The 17047-nt window shown below is 53.7% G+C and overlaps 1 long non-coding RNA gene across 1 annotated transcript; it reads right to left on the bottom strand.

Annotated features, from left to right (window-relative positions):
- On the bottom strand, positions 8351 to 15969 carry LOC110259847. The gene is made up of 2 exons (XR_002342228.1): positions 14680 to 15969; positions 8351 to 11470 (listed from the first exon to the last, which is right to left on the bottom strand). It is a non-coding gene; the product is annotated as an uncharacterized LOC110259847 (long non-coding RNA).

Below are 17047 nucleotides of genomic sequence, written 5' to 3'. Positions count from 1 at the left end.
TTCCAGTCTGTTGGCCGAGCCTGAGGTCCCTGGGCTGGAAAGTATAACCCTCCCTCAGGGACAGCCCCCACGGGGCTGCAGTGCAGACTGGCACCCGTGTCTCATCTGTGCCCACTGTGTGCTGCCAGGCGGTCCCGAGCAGCTCTCCTAAGTCAGCGTTGGGGCTTGAGGACACAGGTCCACACACGAATCCCCTCCACAGACAAGGACACTGCAGTTCTTCCAGAGCGAGTTTGGCAAAAGCAGACCAAATGTTTTCTTATCCCATCTTCTCTCCTGGGCACAAGGGACAATGACACTTCCCAGTGGTCAGGGACACAGACGAGGTGTGGGGCTCATGCATGCTGGCTCCACGCCCAACCACAAGCCCCCGTTCAACCTCCCACCCTCTCCCTTCCCCCAGGACGCTCGCTGTGAAGGCAGCACCTAGAAGTGGAAGGAGCGGGGGTCCCGGAACCAGCACTTAGCTTACTGCCCTGGAGGGCCCCGGGTCTGCAGGGCACGGGGACCCGAGGGACAAACCACCATCACCACAGGGCACGGAGTGCCCCGCGACTCGGAAAGTCAGGCCACGCAGCTGCAAACTGTGAAGCTGGAACGTGGGCCCCAGGTGTGTTGGTTTGGGTCCCCCCAAAAGCAGAGTCTGTGACAAGGACTGGATCAGGTAGTTGTTCCAGAGGGGATCCTGGGAAAGAGAATGGAGGGAGCAGAGAGAATGAAACGGGAGCAAAAAAGAGGCAAAGTCCTGACCCCCGGTGGCTCCGAATGTGACTTTATTTGGATGGGGGGGGCTGCGGATATAGTTGGACAAGGTCACACGAGAGCAGAATGGGCTCCTAACCCAGCATGACTGGTGTCCTTATCAGAGATAGAAGCACACAGGAAAACACCGCATGTGCAGTGACGCAGCCACAGGCGAGGAAGGCCAAAGACTGCCAGCCACCCCCGGGCCCCAGAAGGAGGGCACGGGGACTCCCGGCCGTTGTCCGGGGAGCATGGCCCTGCCAGCATCTGAATTTTAGAGTCCTCGCCCCAGGCTCTGTGAGACACGACACTTCAGTTGTTTCACACACCCCCATTTGCAGCACTTTGTAACAGCAGCCCTAGGAAGTTAACGGGGTCACAGAGGGAAAGCTGATCAGCGGTGCTTGAGCAGGTCACCCCTGAAGGCCATGGCTCTCGGTCCCCCCAGGACACCTGAGCAGCCACGGAGATCGTGGCTCAGACTCATCCCTCCAAGACCACAGACCCATTGTCTGTGCCTCAGCTCCAGCTCCCACCGGTGAAGGCTGTCCCTGGGGGTGGCACCTCCCCGTGGCAGGGCTGCCTCTGCAAACGGGCTGAGCTCACCAGCCGTCCATCAAGCTGTAGATGGCGTGAGAGGTAGACACAGGGTCCTGGGGTGGGACAGGCTCCAAGAGCACCTGCTACTCCAGGATGCAGGACCCCGTCTTCTCTCCACAGCACCTCTTAACTCCAAGTTCAAGGTGAAAACTGAAAGTCCCCCAGGCAGACGTGCCATTCAGTTACGGGCCCTCTCCCTTCACATATGTGCATGGTTGAACTTGCGAAGATTTTATCAAAGGGGAAGCGGGGGAGAAGAGAGAAAAGGAGAAGGAAGTCAATATTATCCTGGTCGTTTTCAGGCAAGGAACTGGGGACACAGGTTAAGTGATGTTTTCCTGGTGGCACAGCCAGTGAACCTCTTTGCACTAATTTGCTTGAAGCCCATCTGACTCCCAAAGCCCACCTTCTTCTCCAACACAAAGGGGTTTTTTTGTTTTTTGGTTTTTTTCTTCCTTTAAAATCGGAAGAACCCTGTCTCCAGCACGTGTGATCTCTTGCTAAAGACAGAATTGGGAAGAAAACTGGCTGAAACGTTCACGCTTGTGATGAAGGGTTAAGAGCTACACATGCATTTATTTGTGCATAGACATTGCACAGTCTTGGCTATGGAGCCACTGCCTAGGCATCTGCAGGCGTGAAATGAACAGGCCCAGATTCATGACGCTGACACTCTGTACTCTCGCTTCCTGAACCAGGATGGAGGTTTCATTCTTGCTTGTCGCCCACCTAAGGGTCATGCTGGCTGCTCTGAAAAGTAAACTGCACTCAGGGCTCCACAAAGCCCACTCATCTCAGCAGTTTATTTCGTGTTCACTTAGGGTCCTGAGTGGGGATCTAGACTCATCTTCTATGTAGTGATGCAGCGAGTAACCCAGGTCCTTTCCGGCTTGTGGCTCCTCCAAGGTCACCGTGCTTCTCTGCACCAACCCACGGGCAGGGGAGAGAGCGTCATGGGGCATCTGGTTCCTAAAAGGGCGACTGTGTGACCTATCTTGCAAACCAGGACACTTTTGAGAGTGAAAGGGGTGTGTTAGTAAGAAAACCAAGACCGTAGGTGTTAGGCGTCTGGGCACACTGCGCCTTGCGGTGCCCCTGGTTCATAACCGCCTTGAGCTCAAAATGACCCACCTCACTTCCCTCCACGTGCCATTGGTGAAGACTGGTGCCACAGGGTTCTGCCCACCTATTTTTGTGTAACAGGCGACACCGAAACAGTGGCTTCAAATAACAACTGAGGAGTGCCCATTGTGGCTCCACAGAAATGAATGGGACTGGGATCCAGGAGGACGAGGGTTCGATCCCTGGCCTTGCTCAGTGGGTTAAGGATCCAGCATTGCTGTGAGCTGTGATGTAGGTCACAAACGTGGCTCCGATCTTGTGTTGCCGTGGCGGCGGTGGCAGCCGGTAGCTGTAGGTCTGATTTGACCCCTAGTTTGGGAAACTCCATATGCCACATCTGTGGCCCTAAAAAGCAAATCATGATAATCAACGATCATTTGTTGGCTCACAGATGTGGGAGTGTCTGGGCTCAGTTGGTGGTCCTCACTCTGGGTCTCTCCCACTGGGAGGTGGGGTGAGGAAGACCCAACTGGGACTCACATGCAGCTTTATCTCCCTGTAGTCCCTCCAGTATGGCAGCTCCAGGGCAGCCAGACTCGTACATGGTGGCCCAGGCTCCACACAACAGGTGTCACAAGACACCCAGGCAGAGGCCACGTCACCTTCTGGGTTCTCCCTTGGAAGTCCTGCAACGTCACGTCCACCTGCTCTGTGGGTTGAGGCTGTCACAAGAGACCCACCCCTGGTTCAAGGGGAAGGATGTAGGTGTCACCGCTTGATGGGACAGTGACAACTCCAGGTAAGACCAGAAATAGTGTTGATGTCCTTTTGGGGGGAAATACAATAGGCCATGCACGAGCCTACCAAAGCAGAAGGGTAGGGGCTGCTGGGAAATGAAGACAGGCGGGACCTCCCCTTCCCACCTGTCTTAGTCCCCTCAGGCTGCTGTAAGAGGAACAGCAGGGACCGGGTGGCTTGTAAACCACAGACACTCATTTCTCACGGGTCTGAAGGCTGGAAGCCCAGGACCAAGGTGCCAGGAGAGTCAGTGTCTGGTGAGCACCTGCTTCCCAGCTCAGATGACCTCTTCCCTCCACGTCCTCACTGGGCAGAAGGGGCAGGGAAGCTCCCGGGGTCTCTTATAAGGGCACCAATCCCATTCATAGGGGCTCCACCCTCGTCACCTAATCATCACCCAAAGGCCCCACCTCCTCATACCGTCACCCTGGAGGTTAGGGAGTCAACATAAGGATTTGGGGTGGGGGGGGGTACAGACATTCAGCCCACAGCCCCAGCCCAACTCTAAACTCTAGAAGGGGAGTTCCCACTGTGGCTCAGTGGGTTAAGAACCCAGCATAGTGTCCGTGAGGATGTAGGTTAGATCTCTGGCCTCGTTCAGTGGGTAAAGGATCTGGCATTGCTGCAAGCTGCAGGGTAGGTCAGCGGGGTGGCTCAGATCCAGTGTGGCTGTGGCTGTGGCTGTGGCTGTGGTGTGGACTCAGCTGCAGCTCTTATTCAACTCCTAGCCCAGAAACTTCCATATACCACAGGTGTGGCCATAGAAATAAAATAAAATAGGAGTTCCTGTCACGGTTCAGTGGTTAACGAATCCGACTAGGAACCATGAGGTTGCGGGTTCGGTCCCTGACCTTGCTCAGTGGGTTAAGGATCTGGCGTTGCCGTGAGCTGTGGTGTAGGTTGCAGACGCGGCTTGGATGTGGCATTGCTGTGGCTCTGGCATAGGCCAGTGGCTTCAGCTCCAATTAGACCCCTAGCCTGGGAACCTCCATATGCCACAGATGTGGCCCTAGAAAAAGACAAAAAATAATAATAAAATAAAATAAAAAGTACTCTCTAGAAGAGCGAGCAGGACTGTAGTGGACACTTGACCGTCTCTCCCACCCCAACCCTGACTGCAGAGCACACCTTGGGTCACTGGGCCCCGAGAGGACGGCCAGGTCCTACTGTGGCACCTGTGACATGTGGGACCGCAAGAGGGAAGGAGAGGAGGGAGAGAGCTTTGCTCTGGCCTCATAAGCCATTTCTTCCATGGGGTCAGTGGGTGACCCACAGCTTGGCCAGGGCTGGCTGTTCTACGATGAGCCAACACACGGCTGGCAACTCACAGCCCATTAGAAAGATTTTTTTTTTTTTTTTGGAAAAACGGTAATATCGTTGGTGGCCAAAAATTATCATTAAATGAACTGCTTTGTAAATGAACCACGGAAAACATCTTCAATTTCAGTTTAAAGAAAACGAACCCTATCTGCTCTCCGGTTCTACTGGAATCACAGTGAATCATGAAGTTTGCTTTCCAGTGCAAAGGCATGCTAGACCATAAGTTGGGGAGGAGCAGTTTCTAGAAGGTTCTAGAAGGACCCCCTTGGTCCACACCCAGAAGTACTCCTGTGCAGCTGCTCGAGGCTCCTTACCCAGCCTCGGTTCATGGCAGTCACTCATCACCTGTGTCTGCTCCTTTGCAAGGAGCAGCTTGTCTTCCTTAGCAGGTATGGTTTCCAGATGGTTAATTGTATGTATCAACTGGGCAGGATCACAGGATATATATAACCTCAGCCTGTTATCCCTATTCCGTAAATACCAGAGAATGAGAAGAAATTAATTCACCTGCAAGAAACAGGAGGTTCCTGCTTAGAGATCAGACTTCCGCCTTTTTTTTCTTTTTAGGGCCACACCTATGGCAGATGGAGGTTCCCAGGCTAGGGGTCCAATCGGAGCTACAGCTGCCAGCCTGCACCACAGCCATAGCCACATGGGACCCGAGCCGCATCTGCAACCTACACCACAACTCACGGCCACGCTGGATCTTTAACCCACTGAAGGAGAACCTGCATCCTCATGGATACTATTTGGGTTTGTTTCTGCTGAGCCATGATGGGAACACCTTGCCTTCATTCTTAACTACAAGTTTCTATAAGGGGAACCATTTGAGCTTTGTTTGTACAAAACTGAGAGCAAATTTCCAAATTCCTGATTCCCTCTGTGGAAAGGTCTGACATATGCTAGGGCCAGAATGTGGACATTCTCCTTGCAAAGCGAAGTCAGTTCTGTTTAAACTATAGATAGATAGATAAGTAAGTAGATGGATAGTTAAGTAGGTAGGTGGGTAGATAGATGATAGGCAGATGGATAGTTAAGTAGGTAGATAGATGGATAGATAGATAGATGATAGGTAAGTAGGTAGGTAGGTAGGTAGTTAAGTAGGTAGATGGGTGGGTGGATAGATAGATGGATAGATAGATGATATATAAGTAGGTAGGTAGATAGATGATAAGTAGGTAGGTAGGTAGATAGTTAAGTAGGTAGATAAGTAGGTAGGTAGATAGATGATAAATAGTTAAGATAGATGGGTGGGTGGATAGATAGATGATAGATAAGTAGGTAGGTAGGTAGATGATAGATAGTTAAGTAGATAGCTGGATAGGTAGGGAGGTAGATAAGAAGGTAGGTAGGTAGATAGTCTGCACATTGTGGACATGCAACTTGTTACTGTTAAATACACACCAAAAAAGAGTTAACTTACAGAAATCAATGTAATTTTTTTATGGCCACACCCAAGGCATATGGAAGTTCCCCGGCCAGGGGTCAAACATGAGCTGCAGCTGTGGCAGTGCTGGACCCTTTAACCCCCTGCTCCAGGCCGGGGATCAAACCCACGCCTCTGCAGAGACCCAAGCCTCTGCAGTCAGACTCTTAACCCCTGCGCCACAGCGGGAACTCCAAAACCATTGTAAGTTTAAGCAAAACCTTAGACTTGATAAATCAGGAAGGTGAGCTAAAGCAGGTTTAAGAGTAATAAAGATGGTTACTTTCCTAATTTATTAATTTCATGATGTGTTTTAAACATACTACTACCTGTATTTCAAAGCACCATTTCCAGTTACAGTTTATAAGAAAAGAAAATAGAAATGTATCTAAAAAAGAAAATATTTTTGAAATATTCCTTTTGAAAGCAGGAGCACTGAAACCCATTCTCGTGAGACTGTCCAGTCTGGGCAGATTTTGAACTAAGTAGAGAAAACCTCCATTCGCCTAATGAGCGGCCCTCTACCCCAGTGCGGTGCAGCCTCCCTGGCGGCTCCCAGCTCCTTCTCAGGGCCCTCTCCCCTCCTGCCACCTCCTGGCAAGTCCTGGGCAGTGGGGCGGCCCCACCAGACCCCCACGAGCCCCTGACCGTGTGCGTCTCTCCCCAGCTCCTTGTCACCTTGATGGTGCGGGGTCAAAGCTCACAAGCGTGAGACCACAGGCCTGGGGACAGGAGGGACCAGGACGGGTGGCCCATACCTTTCCCCAGAGGTGTCTCCTCCCCCACTGTCCACGCAGGCACACGTGGCCCCCCAAGACTGGGCTACCCACCCCCCAGGAACTCGAGGGCCAGAACCCAGGTCCTAAGAGTCCCTGGAAGTAGGGAGCTGCACCAGCAGGTGGGCTGTGCTGGGACCTTTTATTTTTTCCTCGTGGTTGGGACCTCAGGTGGGGCCCCAGCAAGGAGTGGCCTCTCGCTTTTACCAACAGAAGCTTGTTTCCGAGGGGCTGTGAGCTGCACCCGCGCTGGGCCTTTGCGGGGGAGCACTGGAGTGGGGTCACAGGTGAGGTCGCCTTGCTGTGTTAGACGTTGCGGGGGGGGCCTCCACTGAGAGGGCCAAGTGCGTCCCACTCTCAGACCAGCCCACCGCCCGCATCGGGACCGCAGGCAAGACCCCACCCCGGCCGTCTGTCTGTCATCCCCGCTTCCCCTCCCACAGATAATATTCTGATGGGTCCCACGGGAATGCTGGCATTCACGTGTGTTCTGAAATGCCGGTGTTTTGTGTGCCAGTGTTTTAATGGGCACCAATGCAAGGGCGGCGGGCCTCCTGGTGTTTCTGTTTTCAGGCAGCTCTCGGCTTTAAAGACGCTGCTGTGTGTCTGTGTAGCCCATCACGCCTGGCTGCTGGGCAGCCCTGCAGAGTGTCTGACCGCCTAGCCTGCCCCTCCCAGGGTGAGGACTCCAGGGTGCCCCCACCTCCCCGGGCACAGTGATGCTGGAGGGGCATCCTCAGACGTGCCCTCTCAATCCCCGAGCAGGACCATCCCAGGCAGCAAGCTTCCTCCGAGCACCGGGCACTCTGGCTGTATCGTCTCAGGTACATCCTTTTTCTCGCCTGCCAGTGGAGGGAATGCCAGGGCTGGCACGGTGGGGGTGGGGGTGCTTGACGGGAACCTGCATGCCCAGGAGGGCTTTGGGTGCTGCTCCGTGTCAGAGCTCCCTGGTTCCAGGAAGCCACCCCGAGAGGGGCATGCAGGGACTGAAGACAAGCTCCCCTGAAACGCTGTGTACCTAGTCACCCCCACCCCTGCCGCCCTGCGCCCGTCCCTAGCTAAGCAGCAATTCGAAAAATTCCTCTTGGAGTTCCTGTCATGGCTCCACGGAAACACATCTGACTAGTATCCGTGAGGACGCAGGATCCCTGGCCTCGCTCAGGGGGTTAAGGATCCGGTGTTGCCATGAGCTGTGGTGTAGGTTGCAGACAGGGCTCAGGTCCAGCGTTGCTGTGGCTGTGGTGTAGGCTGGGGGCTACAGCTCCGACTGGACTCCTAGCCTGGGAACCTCCATATGCCACGGGTGCGGCCCTAAAAAGACAGAAAAAAAAAAAAATTCCTCTTTAGGGAAACCAGGTGAGGACTATAGAGCCAGTTCTCCGCCCTCCTGTGAAAGCTTCCAGTTGATGAGAAAACAGGGATCCAATGAGAGTGACAAGCCCGAGCAAGCCGGAAAGGCTGGGCCCCAGCGCGCTGGGGCAGCTGGGGGGTGCAGGGCACGATTCTTCTGTGACAGCGGGTGTGGAGAACGCCGGGCAGAAGGTGGAGGAAGGAGACAGAGCTCACTCTGCTGGCCTCTCGGTTCTTGAAGAAATTAGAGATGTGGTGCGGGGTAGGAGAGCAACCCATGGGGAAAGCAGGGGGGATGCTGGGCCACCTGGGTGCAGGGGACTTCAGCCAGTGTGCGTGGAGCACGCTGCGATGTGCTCAGTGGGGGACATGGCAGGAGAGAGACAAGGGAGCTGCTTAGACCAAGGACATGCGGGAGGAAGGGAGTGGTTCCGTGAGACGATGGGAGCTCTGGGTGAGGCCTGCAGAAGTGCTAGAGCCAGTGGGGCAGGGGGGGCCCGGACCCCTCCTCCCGATGAAGGCAGGGTCCCGGCTGTGAGCAGAGGAAGGGTTGGCTGGGCCAGAGTGCTGGGAAGTTCCCCGGAGGTCAAGCCACCGAGAAACCCGGGGGTAGGATGGTCCGTCACGTGGGTCCCGGAGAATAAAGCAGGAGGAGGGAGGGAGTCCTCGAAATGAGACGGCCAGGGACGGCCAGCAGCTGATAGGCTGGGTTTTGAGCAGGGAGGAAGAGGAACGCCTTTGATGCCCAGGGCATGCTGCCCCCTGCAGGATGCTGCAGCCTGCGGGGTGTACAAGAGAGAGAACATCCTGGAGAGAGGGCACCGGGCGAGGTGGGCAGTGCGGCAGAGCCAGGAGACCATGCCCAGGAGAGGTGAGTGCTCGCTGACCGTGGACCTCACGGTGCCCCGGCAAGGGTGCGAAGGATGGGGCGGGGGCGGTGTGCGCGTCAGAGACTGCGCAGATCCGCAAGGACGGCCCAAGGCCAGGAGGCTCCGTCCTCTGAGGGAGGCGATGGATGAACAGGGGAAGCGGGCCTCCTGGAAGAGCGGGCACAGAGAAGCATTCCAAGCTGTGGGCTGAGTATTGGGGGAGTTTCAGGCAACTGCCGGGGTGACAGCTCCCCCTGGTGGCAGAGGCAGGTAGCAGGTGTGTAGAGCCGAGCCCCGAACTCGCACCCGGAGAACTGATGGCCGAATGCCTACAGCTGAGGGGTGAAGGGGTCTAACAGCAAGGGGGCCCCGGTGCCCGCCCCCCAAGCCTTTGCCATCATCGTTACCTGTGGGAAGATTCCAGCCCAATAAATCCATCACCAGCAGTAAAAACCACTCCCTCCCCCGGTGTCCCCCCTCCCTGGAGCGTCTGTGCATGGAAGGCTTAAAACCGGTTACTCCGGAGGAAGAAGGGCAGCTGCCTCCGCTGGTGGAGGTTTTAGCTTAGGAAGGAGCCTGCTTTCACAGGTGTGAGTGTAGAGCAGCGGCATCAGAGGTTGCCTCCAACGTGTTGGGATAACGACGTTCGAACTTAACGAAAACGTGATAGAACTTTGCAGTGAAGGCCCACACACCCACCCCCTGGATTCTCCAACTGACATCTGCTTTTACGCACGTTGTCACCTACCTATCCTACTAGAGCCGCTTCTCTCTATCCAGTCAACAAGCCGTCTTACAGTTCAAATATTTCAAAATGAATTGGGACATCGGTGCCTTTCACCCTTAAACACTTCAGCACATACTCTAAACGAGTCCAGCATTGGTTTACCCCCCTTTGTTTTTGCTTTTGGGGTAAAATATGTTTGCAATAAAACGCACAAGCCTTAAGCACACCGGTCAGCAAGGTTTTGACACATGCATACACCTGAGTAACCCACATTCCCATGGAGACCAAACAGTACCATCACCCCAGCAATTCCTTCCTGCCTCTTCGGGGTCAGCCCACCCATCTCTTCCAGACCGCCACTGTTCTGCGTATTCCCATTGTAGGTTTTGCCTGTTCTAGAACTTAGTACCAACAGAATTATCAAGTACAGTCACCCCTCAGTGTCTGAGGACCATGGAAGACCCCAAAGTCTAAGAATGTCCAAGTCCCTTATATGAAATGGTTTTTTTTTTGACATAAAATGTACAGCCATCCTCCCCTATACTTGAAATCATCCCTAGATTTCGTATAATGCCTAATATATGTAAATGTTATGTAAATAGTTGTAAATACAATGTAAATGTTATGTAAATAGTTGTAAATACTATGTAAATCCGAGGTGGGATGAATACAAAGCTGTGGAATGGGGGATGTTGAGGGCTGACTCTCGGCTCTCTGGCGTAGCGGCATCCTATTCGAGAAGCTGCCCAGGTGACTCCACTGTACCTCTGGGCTGGGAACCTCCGCTCCGCACCAGGCATCTCCTCACTTTGCGGATGAGGCACCCGAGGCTGTGAGCGATTTGACGATTTGACCTCAGGTCACAGGTAGTTGGCTACAGATCTGGCCGAGAACTCAGGTCTCCTTGCTGATGGCCTCCTGTTTCCTGCATAACAGGGCTTCTAGAACAGTGGTTCTCAAACATTAGCATCCATTGGACTCCCTCCAGGGCTGGAGCTGGGGCCCCAGGTCTGCATCTCTCACAAGCGCCCAGGTGGTGCTGATGCTGGTGGCCCGGGGACCGCAGCTGAGAAGCGCGGTTCTAAGAGTCAGGTGTAAGATGTGCTCTTGGGAACTGGCCCAGGCTGGAGGGGGATTGGATGCGGGTGGCAACCACGTTGCATCAGTGTTTTCATCCCAGCTCGCTCTCTTAAGCTCTTTCTCAAAGGCTCTATTGAGCAACGACACTCTAGGACTCCATTGCGTGTTTTCTACAAAAATATCCCCCCCTTCGCTTCCTTTTCTCTTTAACTGGGGGGGGGGGGCGCTTCCCCCCCTGCTGAATCCTTTGCCGTATCTCCACTGATGCCAGGGCCTCTCCTCCCTCCCGCCTAGTCTATCTACTTGTTTTCAAGACCCACCGGCAGCTTCCAAAGGAGACAACCCCTCACATACGCCATGGGGTGAAAGAGGTGCCTTTAGGGAAACACACCGTATCATTTTTCAGTTGAATACTTACGCATTGATTTTTATGTGCATGAAGAAAATAGCAAACCTCTGAATTCACACCTGCTATAGGTGATTTAGACCGCTTCTTTAAATAAGTTTAAGTTTAAAAAAGGAATTGATTCAAAGAACCAACAATGACAGACTGATAAAACAGGTGCTTGGAGGTATGTGGCCAAGAGAAGGCTGTCTTGAGATCTGAGAAATCTGCTTCGGTAATTCCAGGAAAACCACGGGCTCGGGAGTCTTACAGAGTAGCTGGTCCTGTTGGGAAAACTCCTGTTCTCTTTCCTGCAACCTTTATATCCTTGTCCTAAAACATGAGAACAACTCTAGTTATTTCGCATTCGTATTCTGTGACTTGCTTTGCATATTACTCTCAGTATCTTGCAATAACTTTCTTCAAAATATGTGGATTTACATATTTGCTGCAATTTTAAAGTGTGATTTTTTATAACATTTCAGGACTAGCATTCTTTTTCCTTGAGGAAATACATTTTCAATTTTAGAATGAAAGTCAGCTGGAATATAAGACCACATATAGGAAATTACTTTAGAGACAAATTTTCAATATCTTTTCTATTTGTAAATGGGTGGCTTTGTTATTAAAAAGCAACCCTTTTCAATTACACTCCTTGCTTTTACACCCCACCTCATTCCGTGCAGATCTGAGATGACTGCAGCAGAACACCTGACAAAATAAAAATTTTTTAAACTAAGACAGGGAACTAAAAGTAAGAAGTCAAAGGAGTTCCCATTGTGGCTCAGGAGATTAAGAACCTGTCTAGTCTCCGTAAGGATGGAGGTTCAATCCCTGGCCTTGCTCAGTGGATTAAGGATCTGGCGTTGGCACAAGCTGCAGCACAGGCCACAGATGCAGCTCGGACCCAGTGTGGCTGTGGCGAGGCTGGCAGCTGCAGCTCCAGTTGGACCCCCTAGCCTGGGAACCTCCATATGCCGCAGGTGTGGCCCTTAAAAAAAAAAGAAGTCAAGAGGAGGCAAGGTAAAAACACAAATATGCAGGCTTTATAGGCTCAGATGCTTAATGTAGTGGAGTTGAGGTTCAGATTTGGCTTTGAGCTCCCTGGCAGCTGCAGAGAAAAGAACAGTCCATCTTTTTTGTGATTTTTATTCTGGGGGCAGAGGAAGCATGTCGGCTCCTCAGGGAAAGCAGAGCTTTTCCCCAGGACCTAGCAAAGAGGCAATTTGTTAGGTCGGAGGAGCCTGGCGTGATGTAATGGAGCACGTCCTTGACGTTTGCAAAGCACAAGAACAGAACAACCTCCCCGGCACCTTCGAAGCAAAGCACGTCCTTTTCCTGATTCTCATCTAAAGTCTTAAAACTGGCCCTGGGAAGGACGCTGCATGGAGAAGTGTCTCCGCGTGGCCGGCCGAAGTGCTCCGAGACGTTAAACTCTGGATACCGTCTTTCCACCAATGACTCCCAAATTTACATCCTGACTCCAGACTCCCACAGCCCATTCCTCCCGCGCATCTCCACTTGGGGTCGAAGAGACATTTCTAACTCCACACGGCCCAGACTCCTGATCGTTCCCCAAAAAATGGCTCCATCTGCAGCCTCCCTCGCCCTCAGCCAATGGCCACCCCTTCCTCCTACGTGCTGAGGCTCAAGTCTCACAGGTCCATCTTCACCTATCGTCAGAGTCTGACCGTCTGACCACTTCTTACTCCTCTGCCCTCCCCTCCCCTCCCCTCAGGAGCCCCCAAGAACTGTCACCCGAAATACGCAGTAGCCTCTGAAAAGGCCTCCCCCCTTCCATCCTGCCCCCAGCACCCGTCTGATTCCTGTTTGGTCTCAGCACAGATCGCAGGCTGACCGTCTGACACGTCAATTACATCATGTTATGTTTGGCCTCAAACCCCTCCGCTGGCTCCCTTTCGCACGCCCAGAATATGACCAAGTCCCACGTGGCCACGAGGCTCCCCAGGAGGAGGTCCTGTTACTTCTCGGACCTCATCCCCCAGTTTGCTCCACTCGCATCACCCTTTGCTGCTCTCCGCACCTCCAGCCTTTATCCTGGCTGCTCCCTGCCTGGGACCGGTGGCTCCCGTTCGTTACACAATCGCTTTCTCAGTGCAGCCGACCTCGACTACCGTCTGAAGGTCCCCCTTCCTTCCCCTCCACCCGCCCCTGCTTCGTCCCAGGACCCTTATCCTGCTCACCTGTTTCTTTCCCCCATGGTTCTAACCTCCTCCTGGCAATCTTTAAAGTTAGACAACTTCGCTGACATAGTTCTGGTTGTCTCAGAATAGATCAGGTTATGCTGCACTAACAAACACCCTGAAAATCTCAGTGGAGTTCCTGTCGTGGCGCAGTGGTTAACGGACCCGACTAGGAACCATGAGGTTGCGGGTTTGATCCCTGGCCTTGCTCGGTGGGTTAAAGATCCGGCGTTGCCGTGAGCTGTGGTGTAGGTCACAGATACGGCTCGGATCTGGTGTTGCTGTGGCTCTGGCGTAGGCCGGCAGCTGTAGCTCCGATTGGACCCCTAGCCTGGGAACCTCCATATGCCACGGAAAAGGCAAAAATCCCCAAACAAAAAAACAAACCAAAAAAAACTCAGTGAAGTCAAGAAACATATTGATTCCTCACTTGAGCGAGTCTCAGGGACCTAGGCTGATGCACGGCCTTCACCTGAAATGCCTCCAGTTTTCAAGTCAGGGGGGCAGAGGGACGGCTTTGGAAGGGTCTCACATCAGCAAATGAATGTTCTGGCCTGGAAGTAACATGTCATTTCTCACAATTCATTGCCCAGAACTGGCCACGTGTGAAGACCGGAGAGTAAAGTTCTACCGTGGGCCTGGAAGGAGGAGGATTGGAACTATCTCAGTGTTGCCTTTTTTTTTTTTTAATTTTATGGCCGTATCCATGGCACATGGAAGTTCCTGAGCCAGAGAGTGAATCCAAGCCTCAGCTGTGGACAATACGCCACCGCTACGGCAATACCCCCAGATCTTTTTAACCCACTGCACCGGGCTGGGGATTGCACCCACACCCCCCACAGTGACCCGCTGCCACCCAAGCCACCACAGTCAGGCTCTTAACCCGCTGTGCCCCAGCAGGAACTCCAGTGATGCCTATTTTTATCATTTTCCTTCCCATCGACAAAGGCAGGGATCTCTTAACACCTGGCACAGTGGCTTTGCGCATAGGAGGCGCTCAATAAATACGTCTCGAATGAATGGGTCGATCACATGGTGAGATTCCTAACTGGAACAGAAAGCCAGGAGCTGACGATAAACCCCAAATCAAAAGCAGAGACTGCAGACATGCAGGAAGGAGCTTGTTCAGCTACGCCTGTGCGGTTCTGGAAACCCACGAAATTATTTTCACACTTTTTCCAAGGAGGAAGTCCTATGGCTTTCACCAGGTGAGTAAAGGTGCCTCTAAAAGAGACCAAACAATCCAGGAAGAAGGGGCATTTGGGTAGGTGGGGGTGCAAATGCCTGCCCCATAACCAATGGTCAATATGGTAAAGGACTGCAGGTGCGTCAGCTCACCTCTCCGTGGCTCAGTGTCCTCTGTGCTTGAGGCCTGCAGCGGGGATCAACTGAACAGGTGTTCTCCAAACTGGCACGCACTTCCCAGGAGCTGGGCTGGCTCAGGACGGGGAGCGGGGGAGGGGGCGCCATGCTCACCTGTGCAGCCAGGGCGCCATCTAGTGGGCAGAGCAGGCAGTCAGGGCAGCCGGCACATCCCTGGCCCTCCTGGCTCCCAGGAGGCGGCTGGCACTCAGGAAAGTTTAAGAGGCTTCAAGTTTCTGCAAACCACAGAGCCAGGCAGGGCTTTTGACCCTCCCTGTAGCGGAGGCTGGGACTCCATGGCCGAGCTGCCTGGGGCGATCCGTCTCCTGTCCATCCATGACTTTCTGATTCGTTCAGGAAGAGCAGGACTGGGCAGGTGCAGCCAGGGCGGCAGCTGACAGCCCCAAACTGAAGGGAGCACCAAACGACTGGGGGATCCAGATTCATAATGCAGCATTTTGGGAAGTCAAGGTAAATGCCCCCCCCCCCAAAAAAAGCTCTGTGATGAACAAAATAGCAAATCCTCAAATAAAAACAGGATCACAGATATTATAACTTGGTCACTTTGCTGCAGAGCAGAAGTTGACAGGACATTGTAAATCAAGTCTAATTTAAAAAAAAAAAAAAAAAAAGACGGGGTCACAGGGCCTGTTACAGATCTTACGCCTCAGCAGCCTGGCCCAGGTCACCTCCCACACCAGCTGGGGGATCGATGCGTGTCTTCACCAACAAGCATGCAGACTGAAGCAAACAGCAAACCCCAGTCCCAGTGAGGCGCCGGTTTCCCGGGGGAGAAGCTTGGCTCACACTCTCCACAGTGATGGAGGCAGGCTTGGAGCTGGAGCCCAACCTGCCCTCGACGGCCCTGGCTCCGAGCTGAGAAGTATAGACAGGAGCAGAGGATCAGGGCAACTCTGGTTGGACTTTGAAGAATGGCCACCCAGGGGACATCAGAGCTCAGCTTCAGAGCAGTGAAGCAGGCTGCAGGAACGGCGGCCTCAGGGCGTTCCCCCCCCGGCAACCCGCCACGGGCACGGCCCAGCCTTCTGCCCCTGGATTACTGCGACGAAGTGACAGGATGACTCCTGAGGATTTCTCCCAGCCTGAGACGTCGGGGTCCCTCTCAGACACAGCATCACACAGAGTTGAATGCCCCTTGGCTGACCCCCTTCCCCCTCCCCACGGAGGCCCTGCCACGGTGGTGGCTTTATCTCCAGGGCAAACAGAGCTGCCTCCGTATCCATGACTGGCTGTGTTTACCGATGATGTCACATCCGTCCTGGGCTTCCTGGTCGATGTGACTCAAGGGCGAGCTGCTGGTCAAGGTGAGTCATGCTGTGATCCACCCAAACAGGCAAGAATCCGGCTCCGTGGAGAGACCCAGTCGGAGGGAAGGCCTGCGGATGAGAGGCAGCTGCTGACATAAGAAACGTCAACGGAGAGGCTCTCAGAAGCCCCAGCCGTCACTCAGTGCCTCGTGACGGCCCCATCAACACCCTGTGTATAAAGCTCGCGGCATCTCATTCCCGTGTCTCGAGCGAGAAAAAAAGGCTCAGAGTGGGGAAGTGTTGTGCCCAAAGACACACAGCAGCCGGTGACAGGAGGGCTTGCTTACGCTCTGGCGGCAGAGGCAGCAAAATCAGGCCAGGAGAAATGATTTCCAAGGCAGAAAAGGGAGAAAGTTACTCTACGGAGAGGCAGGTGACCAGCTTGGACCAAATCTATCAGGGACCTGAGATCTCACATGTGTGGGCTCACATTCCCCATGTTCCCGGCTTCTTCCAAAGTGGCCTTCATCAAAGGGTGACCGAGGGGCAGGTGCTCTCGGCCTGGTCGCCTGGCACATCTAGGGCGTCTCCCTTCCTCTCCCATCACGGTTGCTCATGGCCAGGGATTCAGAGGGGTGGGCCACTAGAAATCTTAAGACATCAACAAGGGTTCCCTCTGCCCCAAGTAATAATAACCACAATCCAACTTAAAATGCGTCTGTTCTGTAGTTGCACAACCTGCGAGGGGTGTGGAAATTCCATGGGACTCCATCAGCCAGGCTCCCGGGCCTGACGGCCAGGGGGAAAAGGGCAGACCGGCAGATCTCAGCGTGCGATGCAATCTCTTTTGACAGTGGCATGAAGTGATCTGAGATCAAAGGCAGCCTGGAAGGGGAGGGGACAGGCTACAGACTCAGAATGTGACCCTGTGACCTTGCTTCTGCCTCGGGAGCCAGCCGTCCCTGGGCGAGGTGACCACCAGGCCTACACAGCGGTGGCGGCCTCCGTGTGCTCCTCGGGAGAGCCAGGCCGGGGAGCTGCAGCTCTGGAGCAAGGCTGCAGGAGAGGCGCCTCGC

The sequence above is a fragment of the Sus scrofa genome, chromosome 3, assembly GCF_000003025.6.
Source record: "Sus scrofa isolate TJ Tabasco breed Duroc chromosome 3, Sscrofa11.1, whole genome shotgun sequence".
NCBI classification, from domain to species: domain Eukaryota; kingdom Metazoa; phylum Chordata; class Mammalia; order Artiodactyla; family Suidae; genus Sus; species Sus scrofa.
The sequence above is the reverse complement of the archived record's forward strand: the minus strand, read 5'-3'. Positions and strand labels throughout refer to the sequence as shown.